This window comes from Peromyscus leucopus, chromosome X, assembly GCF_004664715.2.
Source record: "Peromyscus leucopus breed LL Stock chromosome X, UCI_PerLeu_2.1, whole genome shotgun sequence".
Lineage (NCBI taxonomy): Eukaryota > Metazoa > Chordata > Mammalia > Rodentia > Cricetidae > Peromyscus > Peromyscus leucopus.
In genome coordinates, this window is record NC_051083.1 from 94,538,882 (window position 1) to 94,554,294 (window position 15,413).

The 15,413-nt window shown below is 40.2% G+C and overlaps 1 protein-coding gene across 1 annotated transcript in view; it reads right to left on the reverse strand.

The window, feature by feature from the left end:
• Col4a6 (collagen type IV alpha 6 chain) overlaps positions 1-15,413 on the reverse strand; it is a 293,605-nt gene that overhangs the window by 110,203 nt on the left and 167,989 nt on the right. The gene's annotated exons all lie outside the window — the stretch shown is intronic.

Genomic DNA, 15,413 nt, shown 5'->3' on the forward strand with positions numbered 1-15,413 from the left:
CAAAAATATGTTGTGAAGAAGAATGTGAATCCCCTTGCTTTCAGTCAACATCACCATCTGTGGTGAATATTATGTATTCTAAATTCTTCTGTTTTTTTTTAATTTCATTTTTTTACAGCTGAATAGTAATTTATTTTGTATAAGCAATACAGCTTTATTGTCTATTCATCTGTTGATAGACATCTAAGTTGTTTCCACTTCCTTGCTATTGTAAAGTACTAAACATGGATGTCCTTTATCTTAAGAGAATTAGTTGCCCCACATTTCATTCAATTTTGTGAAAAAGAAATTGAACCCTTCTTCAGGCAAACAGGAGATATTGGACTGTCTACATTTATCAAATACTCTGATACATTCAGTAACTATGCGCTTTAAGGAATGAATTGGGGGAGGGTGGCAGGTGAGATGGTTTAGGAATTTAGAGCACTTGCTGCTCTTCCAGGAAACTTGAGTTCAATTTCCAGTGCCCACATGGTAGTTCATAACCATCTGCAAGTCCAGTTCTAGAGTATCTGTCACCCCCTGCTGGCCTCCTTACTCACCAGGTACATATATGGTGCACAGACATACATTCAGGCAGAACATATATTGACATAAAAATAAACAAATAAAATGCATTTTAGAAAGAAATGGATGATGGTCTGTGGGTAAGTTCAGTGATGAAGCTAGTCTTTAGCTTGTGTAAGGCTCCTGTTTAAACCCCAGCAATCCCCTTCCTACACTGTCCCACAAGGATGAATCACTTTAGCAAATGTTTATGAAGTCCAGGAAAATCCTCAAGCCCCACCCCAAACAGTCACTAATGGTAAGAGTCTGGTATGAAACCTGGTTTGTCAAATAGAAGGTATTTATTATTTGTAAATAGAAGGTATTCTATTAACTATTATCAAGCCAAAAAGGTTTGACTGACTCAGAAACTAAACCCACAGATAGAGAAATGAAATCATCCCAAGAAGTTCTCCAATGAGAGTCCCTGTGTCCTACTACACAGAACAGCAATTCTCAGCTTTAACTGGAGTATTAAAATCAAGCAGATTCTCCTGTGGAGATTCTGACTTAATTGGTCTGGCATTGAAGCTAGGCACTGGTTTTATTTTAAATGCTTCCCTGGAGATGCTGATATGCAGGCAGGATTGAAATGCACTGCCTGGAGCACAAGGATCCACTCAAAATTTTCCTTAATCCATCTAAAATGTCGCAAATAGATTAAGACAGTGATTCCAATTTTTCTTTTTTCATTTTCACACGCACGTGCAAGCGCGCGCACGCACGCACATGTGGAGCACTGAGGCTGATATCAGGAAGGACCCTTGAGCTCTCTTTCACCTTATCCATCAAGACATCATCTCTTAATCAAATCTAGAGCCCACTGATATGGCTATTCTCCTAGCTCTGGGGTTCTGCTGCCTCTGCTTTACAATGTGGCCCACCACAATCATCTGGCATTTACTTGGAATCTGGGATCTGAACTATGGTCCTCATGTGTATATGGCAGGACTTTACCCACTGAACTGTCGCTGTAGCCTCTCCTTCTTGGTGGTGGTGGTGGCAGTTCAGGGTATCATATTTGCTAAGAGGTAGTTCCAAACATCATTTTACTGAGTTTTAAAATTTTAATGTATATTCATTGTACAAAATGATGGGTCTCACTAGAACATACATGCATATGTACACACACATAGAATCACACACATCATCTACTTTGCTCATATTTATGTATCCATTACCCTCTCTTTTATTCCCTGTTTCTCTTCACCAGACCCCTTCCTCTCGCAAATAGACACACTTATGTTTTCATGATTCTTACACACACACACACACACGCACACGCACACGCACACGCACACGCACGCACGCACGCACGCACGCACTCGCAAGTGTGTGTGCATGTATGCATGCATACGTGCTTAAATCTAGACCTTCTATATGAGAGAAAACATGGAATGTATGTCTTTCTGAGTCTGGCTCAGAATTTTCAGGAGTTGGTGCAAAGAATCCACAATTTTATAAGCTCAGATGGTTCTAATACAGCCAGCCTAGCAATCCACGGAGGAGAGAATAGGCTGCCTTTGGGAACTACAGAATTCAATCATCTGTAAATCTGCAATGGTGCAGAGTAGCGGCATCTCTGGTTGCTATGCTATGTGAATCTTACCTCTGGAGAACTTAATTTATCTGAAGCAGACACCTGGTATTAGTATTTAAAAAAAATGTTCCCTGTAATTCTGTGTGCAATCAGACTAAGGAACTATTGGCTTGGAGTAAGAACATCGAAAAAGAGCCAGCCTTCATGTTCATGGCATGCATCACTAGTCAATTCTGGCATTCTTTCCTATAGTGTCCATTTTGGCCTCATAATTCTTCTCATTATGTTGTAGCCAACCACAGTCATGTCTAGAATGGGCAGGCAATGACTATTTGTTATCTTTATCTTAGATCCCATCTGGCAGAAATCTAATGACTTCTGGAGGGCCCACCCTGGCTTTTATTTCTAAACATAGTACTTAAATGTCCAGATGATTGTCAGCCAGTATATTGCTCTGAAGAAGAAGATGGAAGCCAGAGGTGGATACAAGAGGAAGATCTAACATGTAACCACCTCTTCTACACAGTGAAGTACTTTTCTTTGTTTTGAGATTCACTACATTCACTTATGTATCTGGGACTGGCCTTAAACTCTTGATCCTCCTGCCTCAGCCCCCAGAAAGTGCTGCAATTATAGGCATGTGTCATCATACTTAGCAGTTGAAACGCTCTCCACTTCAGGTCATGCTGCACAAAGAAAGCCTTATGCTTCTAGTTTTATTCATATCAGGTTAATGGAAAATCTAACATCAAGTGTATGGAAACAGGCAAACATGAGGAGAGTTTGCTCAATGGCTATCACAAATCCTGGGCGGGACCCCTGATGACCTTGTTTATGTATCACTGTGTGCTTTCCATAAACATTTCCTCTACTGAAAGCTTTTTTCATAGTGCACATGTGTAGTGCACTGAATCTAAATATGTATCTCAGACTGTGGTTTGCAGGAGAGCACTTGGCCTTCAAAATAAAACTTGTCTTTTACTGTGGTGGTGTTTCCTGCTTTGGAAAAGGGCCAAACAAGCGCAAAGATTCAGCAGTGTTTTCCATAGTTGATAATTATGTGGAATGTGAGGAGGGCAGAAAGAACATAATTTTTTTTTCTTCTAAAGAGGCCTTCTTTCCCTGGGGCCCGTTGTTTCAACAAGTGCATAACCAAGAGCTGCAAGAAGCCTGGGCTTCTTCCCATCTTGGTAAGCTTCAATAAAGTAACTTTAAAGGCAGCAGATCATAATCTTGATTAAGACTGGAGAGGTAAGTGTACATTAAACCTGCCAAGGATCCACAAGTTCACAAATGAGGAAATTTCTCTGAAAGGCAGGTAGCCTGGAAGAAGGCAAGGAGCATGGTCTTTGGAGGTAGACTATGTTGAGTGTCTCTACCATTTAGTAGCTATGTGACTCTTAGTACTTATGTGACTTTAAGTAAAGTACTTAACCTCACTTATCTCAGTATCTTTGACGCAAATGAAGGGGTTGTACACTTCCTTCCTTATAGGCTGGTACCTAGTTTTAAATTAGATAATGGTCCCTTTCTATAAAGCCTCTTAAAACAGACCAGTGCCTAGCTAATGCTAAGACTGGATGACAGCTAGTCTGTGTGCAGGTCATTGTTCTGTGTAGACATTTCATTCAAATTCATATTAGCTTTTCTCAGGGGATGATTTCTAGATAATCAGGGTCTGGGTAGAGCAAAAATGCTGTGGGATGGTCTGTATGTCAAATTGCTCTGATTGGTCAATAAATAAAACACTGATTGGCCAGTGGCCAGGCAGGAAGTATAGGTGGAACTAACAGAGAGGAGAAAAGAAAGAACAGGAAGGCAGAAGGACTCACTGCCAGCCACCGCCAGGACAAGCAGCATGTGAAGATGCCGGTAAGCCACGAGCCACGTGGCAAGGTATAGATTTATTGAAATGGATTAATTTAAGCTATAAGAACAGTTAGCAAGAAGCCTGCCACGGCCATACAGTTTGTAAGCAATATAAGTCTCTGTGTTTACTTGGTTGGGTCTGAGTGGCTGTGGGACTGGCTAGTGAGAGAGATTTGTCTTGACTGTGGGCAAGGCAGGAAAACTCTAGCTACACAAAAAAGCATCTCCTCCTGTGGATTACTAGATGATATTCTGCATCAGAAAAATCAAAATTGGGTTTAGGTTTGAGAACCAGCTGTTTTAGGGAACACTCTTGGTGGTTCTGTTATATATTCAAGTTTAAGGAACTACTACTCTTCATAACAGGGCTAATGTCATCTGGTTTGTTCATTTTACAAGATATAGTTCTGTTATATGGGCGAAACAATGTATAGTAACTTGATGCAAATGACACTATAGATTTTCTAAGGAATGTGAACTGACACCATGTAGGTGATAAGACAGGACATGAAATAAATCTAGGTTCTAGAGTCAGGGAAATTCTGAAACAGAACATCTGACTTCATTGCTTCCTTACTCATCTACATAGTAGATTAATAACTGATAAGGCATATTTTGTCTGGATTCAACAAAGATGCCAAAGTTATTTTAACTATTAGGTATGATTTAGTCTACAAGCCAGGTACTTATGATATTGTAGCAATCAATGGGACAGAGAACACTCCTGCCTTCCCTAGGCTCACATTGGAGGAGACATAATAAATAATTCAAGTTGAGACTAAATTTTCACTCATTTTTGATTCATAAATCCACTTCCAACAAGAATAAAACTTCTATGTAGAAGAAGACAAAAAATTCAAGTAATTTACAGGTCAGTTGGTCTTGCAAACAAACACATGGTGCTCAGGTGCTATGGGCTTGAGAAGATGTTATCAAGGGAAGCCTGATACAGAAAAGGGCCACTGTTCAGATGTGACTTGGAGGGGGTTTGAGGCAGGTGAATGGAGTGGGAAAAGAACCAGATGATGAGGATTGGCGGAACATAACAGGCTTAAAGTTTGATTGAAGAGAACATGAAAGGTCTTTGGGTGTCCAAATAGGTTCTCAAGACAGAGAGGAAAGAATAGTGCTGGATGAAAGTGATGCAAAGGACCTAAAGCATCCAAGCTTACTTACTCACACAGTCTTGTGTTAGGCTGTACGGTTAAGTCTTTTTCTTATAGGTAGGTTCTCAGACCAGGACATCACAGATGTTTTCCCAAATAAGTGATACTCCAGCTGCACCTCCATTTGAGTTCCAGTTTCTGCTTTGTTTTGAGCAATAGAGCTGGTTTTAAGACAACTTTTTTTTTTAAATCAAGTTTTCCCAAACACTGAACTTAGATTGCATGGAGACAGTTGCTCCCCACACTCATATTTCACAAATGTATATCCAATTACTTAATTATAACTAGTGTAATGGATTTGGCAGCAGCACAAGTACTTCTTGGTAAGTGTTCAACTCCGTGTGTGGAAGCAGAAGTATAAGGGGCCAATAGAAGCAAGGAAACTGTCCTTGAGCTTCTAGTGCAGCCCAAGCATTAGTCAGCATGTGTATTCAGTAGGAAGGAAACCGTCAAGTTAATCCAATCAATTCAGTTAAGTGGAGGTAAGGAAAGCTTTTGTTATATTAAAAGGGTTTATCTAAAAAGGCATAGGTAATAGATACCACAGTCTCAATTCACTGCTGTAGTTAATTCTTTTTTAAAGTAATTGAAATGTACATCAGCTAAGATGAATAATTGCTAATACTTGTATAGTGCCTACAATGAGCACAACATGATACCAAGAACATTATGGACATTATTTTATTTAATCTCCGTGAAACCCCATAGGAAGCAGCATGTATTGTGCCCATTTTATGGATGAATAAACTAAGTTAAGAAACTTGCCAAACTGTCGACAGCAAAAGAGACTCAGGTCTAGACAGTCTAGAACCCATGCTCATTACTATTATACTGTATTGTCAGGCATCAGGCAAGCTAGTTAGGAGTAGACCACAGAATCCTAACTTCCACTCCACAGTCCGGTGGTGGTGGAGTATTCCAAAGCAGCTGGCATCATATTCATGACAACATCCATAGCCTGACTCTTCTCTTTCCTGATTGTTGCTGACATGGTACAACATGTACAGTTCTCTTCTGTGTGATGATCCAGCATGAAAATCAGGGCCCAAAGCAGACACTGTCTGAATTTATTGACTTTCTGAAACATCAGTACGTTTTTTTCCCAGTAGCAACATTCCCCCTGCACAACCTTATCTTTATCCCCCGCCCCACCCCCCTGGATTTAGCTGTCATTTCTGAAGGCTCATAGACAGCCACTGTCTCTTGGTTCTACCATTACAGAGACTACTTACCTCCTGTCTCCAAAAATTACTGCAAGTAATCAGTCTTCTAGTCTTCCAAGGAAACATGGGGAAATAGAACATTAGAAATCAGCCTTTTGGCTGTGGCTGAGCCATGTGAACCATCAGAATGAAACTGAGCCTTACTGAATGGGAGAGCCAGGCAGCCATATCAACCAGCTGCTGTAAGTTATGCTGTAAAATAGACCAGGAATGAAAACTGCCAAGGAAATGGGGGATGGAGCTGGGAGGCTTTCAGAACCTGGAGTCACAGGACCTCTGTAGAGATGCTTTACAAGAGCCAAGCACATTGTCAGCATAGGCCAGCCAGAAACCCAGAGGGGCTAAATTTAAGGTCAGGTAGTATTTTCTACCTATAGGATGCCAGAGGCCAGATTTAGGAGTGCAAGTATGTTGAAAGACAAGGGCACAGAGTTGCCATGGAGACTTACACTAGAGAAATTCTTAGTCAGTGTCAGAAAGATCAACTTAAATCTCTTTGGGCTAGGAATGAGAATCTGTAGTCTGAAATTCTACCTGATCAGACAGGGCAGGACGGGGTAGATACATGATGTGAGAGCCACTGGAGTACAAAGGCAGGCAGGGAAGCTCAACCCCAAACTACCCTGGGCCTATTAACGTCTGAGTGAAGCTCAGAATCAGCAGTCAGTAGACTGACAGGTTTGTGGTGATTTAATAGTTCCATTCTTCAAAAGATGGTAGTATGTTAACTTTAAAGTTTTTCTTGTTCAACTGCCATGTGATATTTGGATTTTTTGAACCCATTTTTATTTAAAATGATTATTTGCATGATCTGTTTCAGAGATAGGAGAATTTGTGTATAGGCTTTGTGTGTGTGTGTGTGTGTGTGTGTGTGTGTGTGTGTGTGTGTGTGTGCGCGCGCGCACTGAGGGAATTTCATTTATCTCCCATGCCTAGTCAGATTTGAATGGTAGGAGGTGATGACTATGAAAGAGGGAAATGGACCAAATCTTAAGGGCAAATGAATGAAAGAAAGCAGGACCATGCCTCAAAGTCGTCATTGCCCCAAATACTTGGAGGTCTTTAGCAAGTTATGGGAATGTAGTAGGGATACTGAGAATGGTAACACACCTATAATGAAGAGTTGTGAGAGTTGGGTTTACATTTTGGCACTCTCCAAATTTTTGGTGTGATCTTGAGTGAATCATTTAGCTCTGAGCATCATGTTTTTCATCTGTAAAATGGGAGCAATATATCGCCTTACCCATCTGTGGCAGATTGCACTTTTGACTTTGATTCTTTGTTGGTTCCTTATCTGTGCCATTTTAGTGATTTTTGCTCCCTACATGAGATGGGGTATACTTCCCACTAATTGATTCTGGGTTGTATTATATAACTTACATCGGCTAACAGAATGTTATGAAAATTAACTGTAAGTCTTTTATAGACTATGCCTAAGAGGCATTCTGTCTATTTGCTTTTGCATTGCAGCCTTAAATATAAAAAGAAAATGCTGAGTCTAGCCCACTGATGTTTGGAGGAGGAAAAACATGAAGCATAACTGCATCCAGCCTAGGAACTCCTAGCTTACCACAGACTCATGACTGAGCCCAGACTGGCCAATGCTCAGCAAACTTGGGGACCACTGAGATCTATTATAAAGGTTTTAAGCCAGTGAACTTTGGGGCAGTTACATAATGACACTCAGTTGATAGTTACTTAAAGAGGTAGTGTGTCTCCCATGTAATGATAGTGTAAAGGTAATTTTTGAAATTTTCAATGTTAAAAAAAATAATCCAATATTCTAAATGTAACTAAGAAGCTTGATGGCCTGGAACAATAAGAGAACGAGAAATTGAGTCATTTTCTCTTCTTGTAGGTTGCCATTTGCCACATGTTAACTGGGGGAGCTAAGTCCCAGTCTTCCTCCCCAGTGAGCTCATGAGAAGCTACAGTTGCACAGGAGGTACTGTCCAGGTACTTCAGGCAGGACAACAAAACCTTGAGCAAAAAGAGATAGAAAAGGGATGGCTTAATGAGAAGATGTTCAGACCTCTTCAGACAGCAGAGCAGGATGCCAACAGCTCTTCACTGTACTTCTTCAAATACTTGTTCAGCTCATTAAATCAGCCATAAAATCAGTCACTGGTGGTGGAGTGCTGTGAGCTGTGGCCGGCAAGCTTGCTGGGCAATAATTCTGTCAGCTCTCTGTTCCAAGCAACTGTCTCTGAGAGCTCCAAAAGCTAAACACAGGAAAACCACACCAGCCACAGGCCTCATCAGCCAATAAACCTATGATGGAAAGCAGCAGCTTGCATGGTTGTTTCAAGTCCCAAGAGAGGGACAGCTTGACTCTAAAAAACCCACTGGGCTGACTAAAGATGCTCCCATCATCTACAATTTACTTCAGAGTTTGGGACAGGCTGTATTTTTACCAATAAAATAAATATATGAGATATTTAGAAGACCTTGGCAGGAAAAGTATTAGTAAATGTGAGACTGCAGGCAGTGTATTTTGGGAAATAATATTAACTGGACTCGGTTGAATAGCGAGTAAATTATTTATACTCTTAAGGACTTGGGTCAGACTCAACCATTTAAGGCAGGGAGAAATGGCCATCTGGTGCTCTAGCTACAAGTGACCAGCTTACGTGTGACACAGCACATCTTGAACTACAGCAAGAAATATGAAACAGAATCAGATATTGTCCCAGAAAGTTTCTCTTTAGGGGTCTATAAAGGGGGGGGGGGAATCCTGGGCTCTCTTAATTAGCCATTGATATTGCTAGTTCCTATTTCATGCCACTGTCTGGTGTGAGTACCATCCTACAGAGCGTGAGAAGCAAGCAAATTACTTTATTTCCATTCTTCATGCTCCCACCTTGGCAAAGAAGACTCGACAGTGGATGAATTCCCCGTGTTATCCAACAGCAGTCAGGTATACCTAAGAACACCTGAAATCTAATGAACACATTTCCACTTCTCCTACCCTAAAAGCCAAAATAGATTCTCATCACCAAATTCCTTATCACTATCTTACCGTGTTCAAAGCTTGCAACATGTCCAGTCCTTTACTCTCATATCCCCAGGGATTTCACTTTATCTTTCTTTCAGGTGTGTCTCTCTGTTTTATTTTAAACAGCTTGAGTGACACATAATTGACACCATACAATTCACACTCTTAAAGCACACAGCAATCTAGTAATCCTTAGAAGGTCCTTAGGAGCTTTGCAAAATTCTGTAAACATCACAACTTTAGAACATCTTCACCATATAAAAAGGAGACTCCATCACCACTAGTAGTGACTTCTTATTTTTCTACACATGCCCATGTTTCCTTTTCCCACTGCTCTACTGTCCTAGGCAGTAACTTACCCACTCCCTAGGTATATCTGTGTGTTTGTTTGTCTCAGCCCACTCCCTTCCTCTCCTCTGCTCTAATCCAGAGTCTCTACCCTATGGTTTGCTCACTGTATCAGCCTATAAGCTCTTTGATCTCCACGTTTTCTCAAAGTTTCTTCATATTATATTTCAGGTCATCTGCCCCAGCAACTGCTTCCTGAAATCAGTTTATTTCCTCTCTCTTAAAGGAATGAGAGTGATCCTTGGTTTCCTGTGGCATCAGTGCCTCTGTACAGTGGCTCAGGTACTCTAGCTTCACTCACTGGGTCTAACGGCAAGTCAGTGTATAGAGCACCGCTTATCAACTTAAGACTTTACCCAAATGATTTCCTTCACCCAGCGTATTCCTTAAACCCCAGCTCTCTTTCTAGTAAATACATGCATAGCCAGCTTAAAGTTTCTATCTCTCCAAGAAAAAATTCCGAGAAAATACCCACTAGATGAATAGGAACCCAGTTAAAAACAAACAAGTCAAGGGCAAAAGCAGAATCCAGAGTATTCCCAGTCTTCTTACTGTTGGGTTATTGGTGCTTTCTTTAGCAATGGCTTTTTAGCCAATCTCCTTTCTTTCCCTCTCAGGAGCCTTGATTCAGAATGGCATTCATTCACTACCTCTATTTGCCAGTGGTTCTCAACCTTTGGTGTGCAATGGAGTTACTCAGGGAGACAGAATACTGATTATCCATTCTTTTCATGACAGATTAAGGAAAGCCCTAGAGGTGGTGAGTATACCTAAGGACACCTGAAATCTAATGAACACATTTCCACTTCTCCTACCCTAAAAGCCAAAATAGATTCTCATCACCAAATTCCTTATCACTATCTTACTGTGTTCAAAGCTTGGTATTCCTGGGTATCTGTGTCCCAAAATCTACTCCAGGTAATTTCCAAGTTAAGAACCACTGATCTTCATTATCACCAAGCTTTCCTGCCATGCTTTCTCCATTTTTTTTGCTCTCATCTGCCCTAATTTTACTGCTGTTTCATGTTCATCTCCAAGTATTTCATTTATATACTCAAAATCGTTCCATGCCATATATACATGTGTGTGTGTGTGTGTGTGTGTGTGTGTGTGTGTGTGTGTGTGTACCAGGGTTTGCTGTTGCTGCAAAACAAATCTCTATGCATTTAGAAGATTAACTTTGGAGCTTAAAACAATGAAAACTTATGAAGTCACAGTTTTCATCAGTACAATTTAGCTGGGCCTCTTCTCAGGGACCCTCACTGTTTTAGAATCTAGGGTTTTAAAATTATTAATTTAGGTTTTTTTTGAGCCCTCCAGAATAAGAGGTGAGTACTATTTAAAACATAGTTTCTTATAGTTCCCAAGAGGAGGTAGTTTGCTCTACCAAATAGAGCCATGTAGGGAAATACCAAGGACTGTGAGCAGATGAGGGGGAGGAGTATCATGAGCAGAGAGCTTTCTATGGTTTCTATGGAGAAATAGAAGGCAGGGTAACAGGTCTTGGATTGGCTAGTTTGAACAATTCACTGGGCACTGGCATATGAGGTTATTTCTACTTTTCTGTTACCTGGACCTAAGATGACAGATGCCGAGGAATAGTAAAAGACAGAAAGAAGGGGTGGTTTAGAGTATGGATCCTGGATTGCCCAGTTTTCACAGGTATAGTATGGTCTGGGATATGCTATTTGTTGTCCCTAAAATTTTCCTTAGCCTGGGGAGTTGCTCCTCCATCAGTGGCAGTACACTTTACCAAAGAATGAAAAAAATGTAGAATATAAGAAAACAGCATTAATGTACTCTCCTGGCTCTCCTGGCTGAATTCACAGAACTAACTAGAGCATAATTTAACATCATTTGCCATCAGCAAGATGAAGTTCTTTGTGGCTTTAGGACTAAGATTCTGTTTTCTTGCTGGTTTCCTGTGGCATTTAGTCTTAGGAGGTCCTCCCAGGTACTAGTCTCATGGGTCTTTTGAACCTTGAAGATTTTTCTTCAAAGTCAGATAAAATTTTTACATAATATAATCATGAAAGTGACGATTGTAATGCCTTTATCAGGTAATATAAGTTAATTAAGGAGGAAGACCCTGTCATATTTGTAGATGAAATATTGAAAAGAAGGGGTTGTACACATCATACAAGCAGTGGTATGAATTTTAGAATTCTGCTTTTCTCCATATGAATTTATTTAAATGACTATGTTTTCAAGGGAGAAATTCTGGGAGTGTATGTGTGTATGTGAATACTAATCAGTTATGTTTAGGGGAATTTGAATGGCATTATTTTTAGATGATATTAATTTTTATTTTATGAAATACATGTACTATTCAAAAAGGAATAATGTGGAAGGGAATAAACAAAAATAGAATGAAGACCCTTTCATTTGATTAAATGAAAACACAAGTCCATCTTGTCACATAGCTTATCTTGAGCATAATTCCAACTATGTTCAAATAGTTATCCTCCAATAATACCTCCTTAAGACAATCTCATACTGAAGGCAAACTAACTGCTTTGGCCCGCATTTACCCTGTGCTTTTCTACCTATATGGCACACTCATAATATACCACTTGATTTCTGCCCAAATCCTGTCTGTCACTCAAAGTTCACTGCAGTCTCCCCTATGAAGTCATTCTTTCATCAACCAGGAAGTTTCGGCTTACCTAGAAATTTCTGAATAATAGAGCAGACAATTCAAACCCTCAAACTTGAGGGTCATTGTGCCTACATTTATACTCTTGCATCTTGGAAAGTTTTACCTGGGCACTCTATGGTTAATTGTTTAATCTTTAATAAGCCAGAACGTATGCTGAAAGGACACAAGGGAGAATTTGAGAGAAAAGGGAGTAAAATTCAAAATCCAAGGAACACTGGAAGAGGAAGTATATCAAAATCCCTAAGACAAAAACCCAGGAGAAGCTGTGTATGCCTTCAGGAAGAAATACTTGTTTGGAATTGAGATTTTGGAAATCAAACTTTGGCTAGATGTAAATGAACTGAGCTTTGATGTTCAAGCCCCAAACATAAGCTTTGCCTTGGAGAATACCCTGGAAAAAGTTATAGAAACTAAGTAGGAAGTAAATGCATCATGAAACCAGGCAATGCCATTAGTGATGCCTCTGACTATTTTTTTCAAAACAGACATTTCCTTCTGCTGAGATCTCTTTGTAGAAATCTACCATGTTAATTACAAGTAAGGAAAGTTTGTTTGTGAATTCTCAAGAAGTGAACTTATCCAAGAAAAATAATCATGCCTTATGACAAGTTTTCCCTTTCATTTATGCCAGTTGGATTATGAAAGTCAAAGCTAAGAATAGTTATTTTCCAGACTTGAGCTTAAAATAAACCTCATACCCCATCCTCTGTTACTCACTCTGTTTTTTCAAGAGGGGCACAAAAGGACAGCCAAAGAGCTATCAATTAATATACAAGAATGACACTATGGTGGCAAACCAGGTGACCTCACCTTGAGCTGGTATTTAGAGCCATAAATCTCAATTTTCTTTGTTTATAGACTAATCAGAAACCATAGCACTAAAAGAGAACATGCTAAGTTCCAGAGAAATAACTATACTATTAAGTCCTGCTGTTCATTTACACATACTATGTGACAGCTACTTTGCATGTATGATCTTAGTTTTTATAACAATTCCACTAGCTGGGCAATCTTACCTAACAATGAAAGATGGCATTTGAGGGCAGTGAAATAGATGTGGAAACTGAACAGTTATCACTCACCTCTTCTTTGACTTTTTCTGGTGTCAGGGGTTGGGGGTGGTGGTGTCTTGGCATGAGACAGGGTTTCTCAGTAGTAGCCCTGGCTGTCCTGGAACTCACTCTGTAGACCAGGCTGGCCTCAATCTCAGAGATCCACCTGCCTCTACCTCCCGAGTGCTGGGGTTAAAGGTGTGCGCCACCACCCCACCCTTTGTTTGACTTTTAAGGAGAATGGCCCAAAGCAATTTTTTTCTTGCTTGTCAGACAAGTGATTATTTCTAATGCAGCAACCCACTCTGACATTCTGGAGTGTCTTCTGTCCGCTTGATAGATGGAATGGAGAAGAGGATTACTAGAAGCTGAAAAAAGGGGTGCTCCCATATTCTAATTGTTACACGATTTCCTCCCAAACTTACTTCCTTTTCTGGGGCTGCTTCCTTATCTGTATTCTGCAAGAGTCTGACTAGATTGGTGGCTTGGAAAAATTTGGAAGCTAGAAGAGGTCAGTGTAGTGGCAGTGGCTGAAAGAGCAGAGGCAGAAAGGGAAGGTGGACAGCCTGTGGTGAATCTTAGGGTTTGAATGAGACAAAAGGGTGACCAGAATGCTCACTGATTTCCAAAGGGAAAGAGGTGGGATGAAGACAGAGGCTTTAATAGAGAATATGGGAGTGGGAGTGGGAGGAAAACAATTGGAGACTTTTTTAAAGAGGTTCTGCTGGTAGATCTAAAGAAGGGTCACACTTAAAAAAATGTGAGCAAATGCCCGGTATGGTAGAGCCTATCTTTATTCCCAGCACTTAGGAGACAGAGGCAGGCTGCTCTGCATAGCAAGTTCCAGTACAGTCAGGACTGCATAGTGAGACCCTGTCTCAAAAATAGGAAAAAAGATGAAAGAAGGTAAGAAAGAAAGAAGTGTGAGCAAGACAAAGAAGCCCAAAATACAGAGGCAGGAAAAAAAAGCTTAATGTTATATTTATTGATTTGCTAATCCAACTCCATTGCCCTGGCTGACAGGTAAAGGGCTGACAGCCCTTGCGCTTTAGGCATAATCCACTGAGAAGAAGGGCACAGAAACGTAAAGCTGAATGGGTCTTTTATATGTCATTAGATGAAACTCTCAACAAGGTGGGGGTCTTGGTGTTGTTGTTGTTTTCCTTTTTTCTTTTTCCCTGAAAGACCACCTAACCCTCCTTGATTTGCCTCCCCTGGGAAGAATCACTGTTAAGATTTAGATACTTCACAGATTGAGTGCAATCCCGCTCAAAGAATGATACATTTTACAAATCAATAAAAAGAAAGTAGAAAGAGAGGTCCTTAGCTATAACAAGTGTTTTCAATTTATAGTATTAATAGTATTGGACAGGTCAAGCTGCCATCCCAACTTTGATAGTCATGGTCAAAGAGATAATACTTAAAATAAATGGAACCAAGTTCTAGTTTTTGTGATCATACGGCATCAAGTTTCAAAAATCCATGTTGAAAAAAGATTTCTTTCCACTTTACCTGGAAAGTAGCTTAATAACCTAATCTCTATTTCCTCATTCTGAAAATATCTGCATACTCTCATAAGTTGTTTTTGGTTCACATTGCCTCTCTACCCCCATCTTTCCTTTTACACGATGGCAAGATATAGTGTTTATCTAAATTATTCTAGTATGAATAAAAACTTGGGAGTTAGAAATTGAGATTAAAATCTGATAAATCCAAGGAATAGTGGAGAGATGATCTGCTGACCCTGCTTTCCATGTTTTCCAGGTCCCAAAGCCCCAGAAATCTCCCTCAGCCCCTCCTTCTTTCCTCCTGTCCCTCTCCATCTGACTTCCTCAGTCCTCAAACATCTCTATGGCTGATCCCAGTCAGCCAGTCACTAACTCCATCCTTGATTCAAGGTGGCTTTATTAGCACAGCTGAGTGGCAGTGAGAATAATTCTTCCACAACAGCTATTACCAAAAAGAAAATGGTACCAGACACAGTGCCTTGTCAAGTCAAAAATCCTCACTTTCCC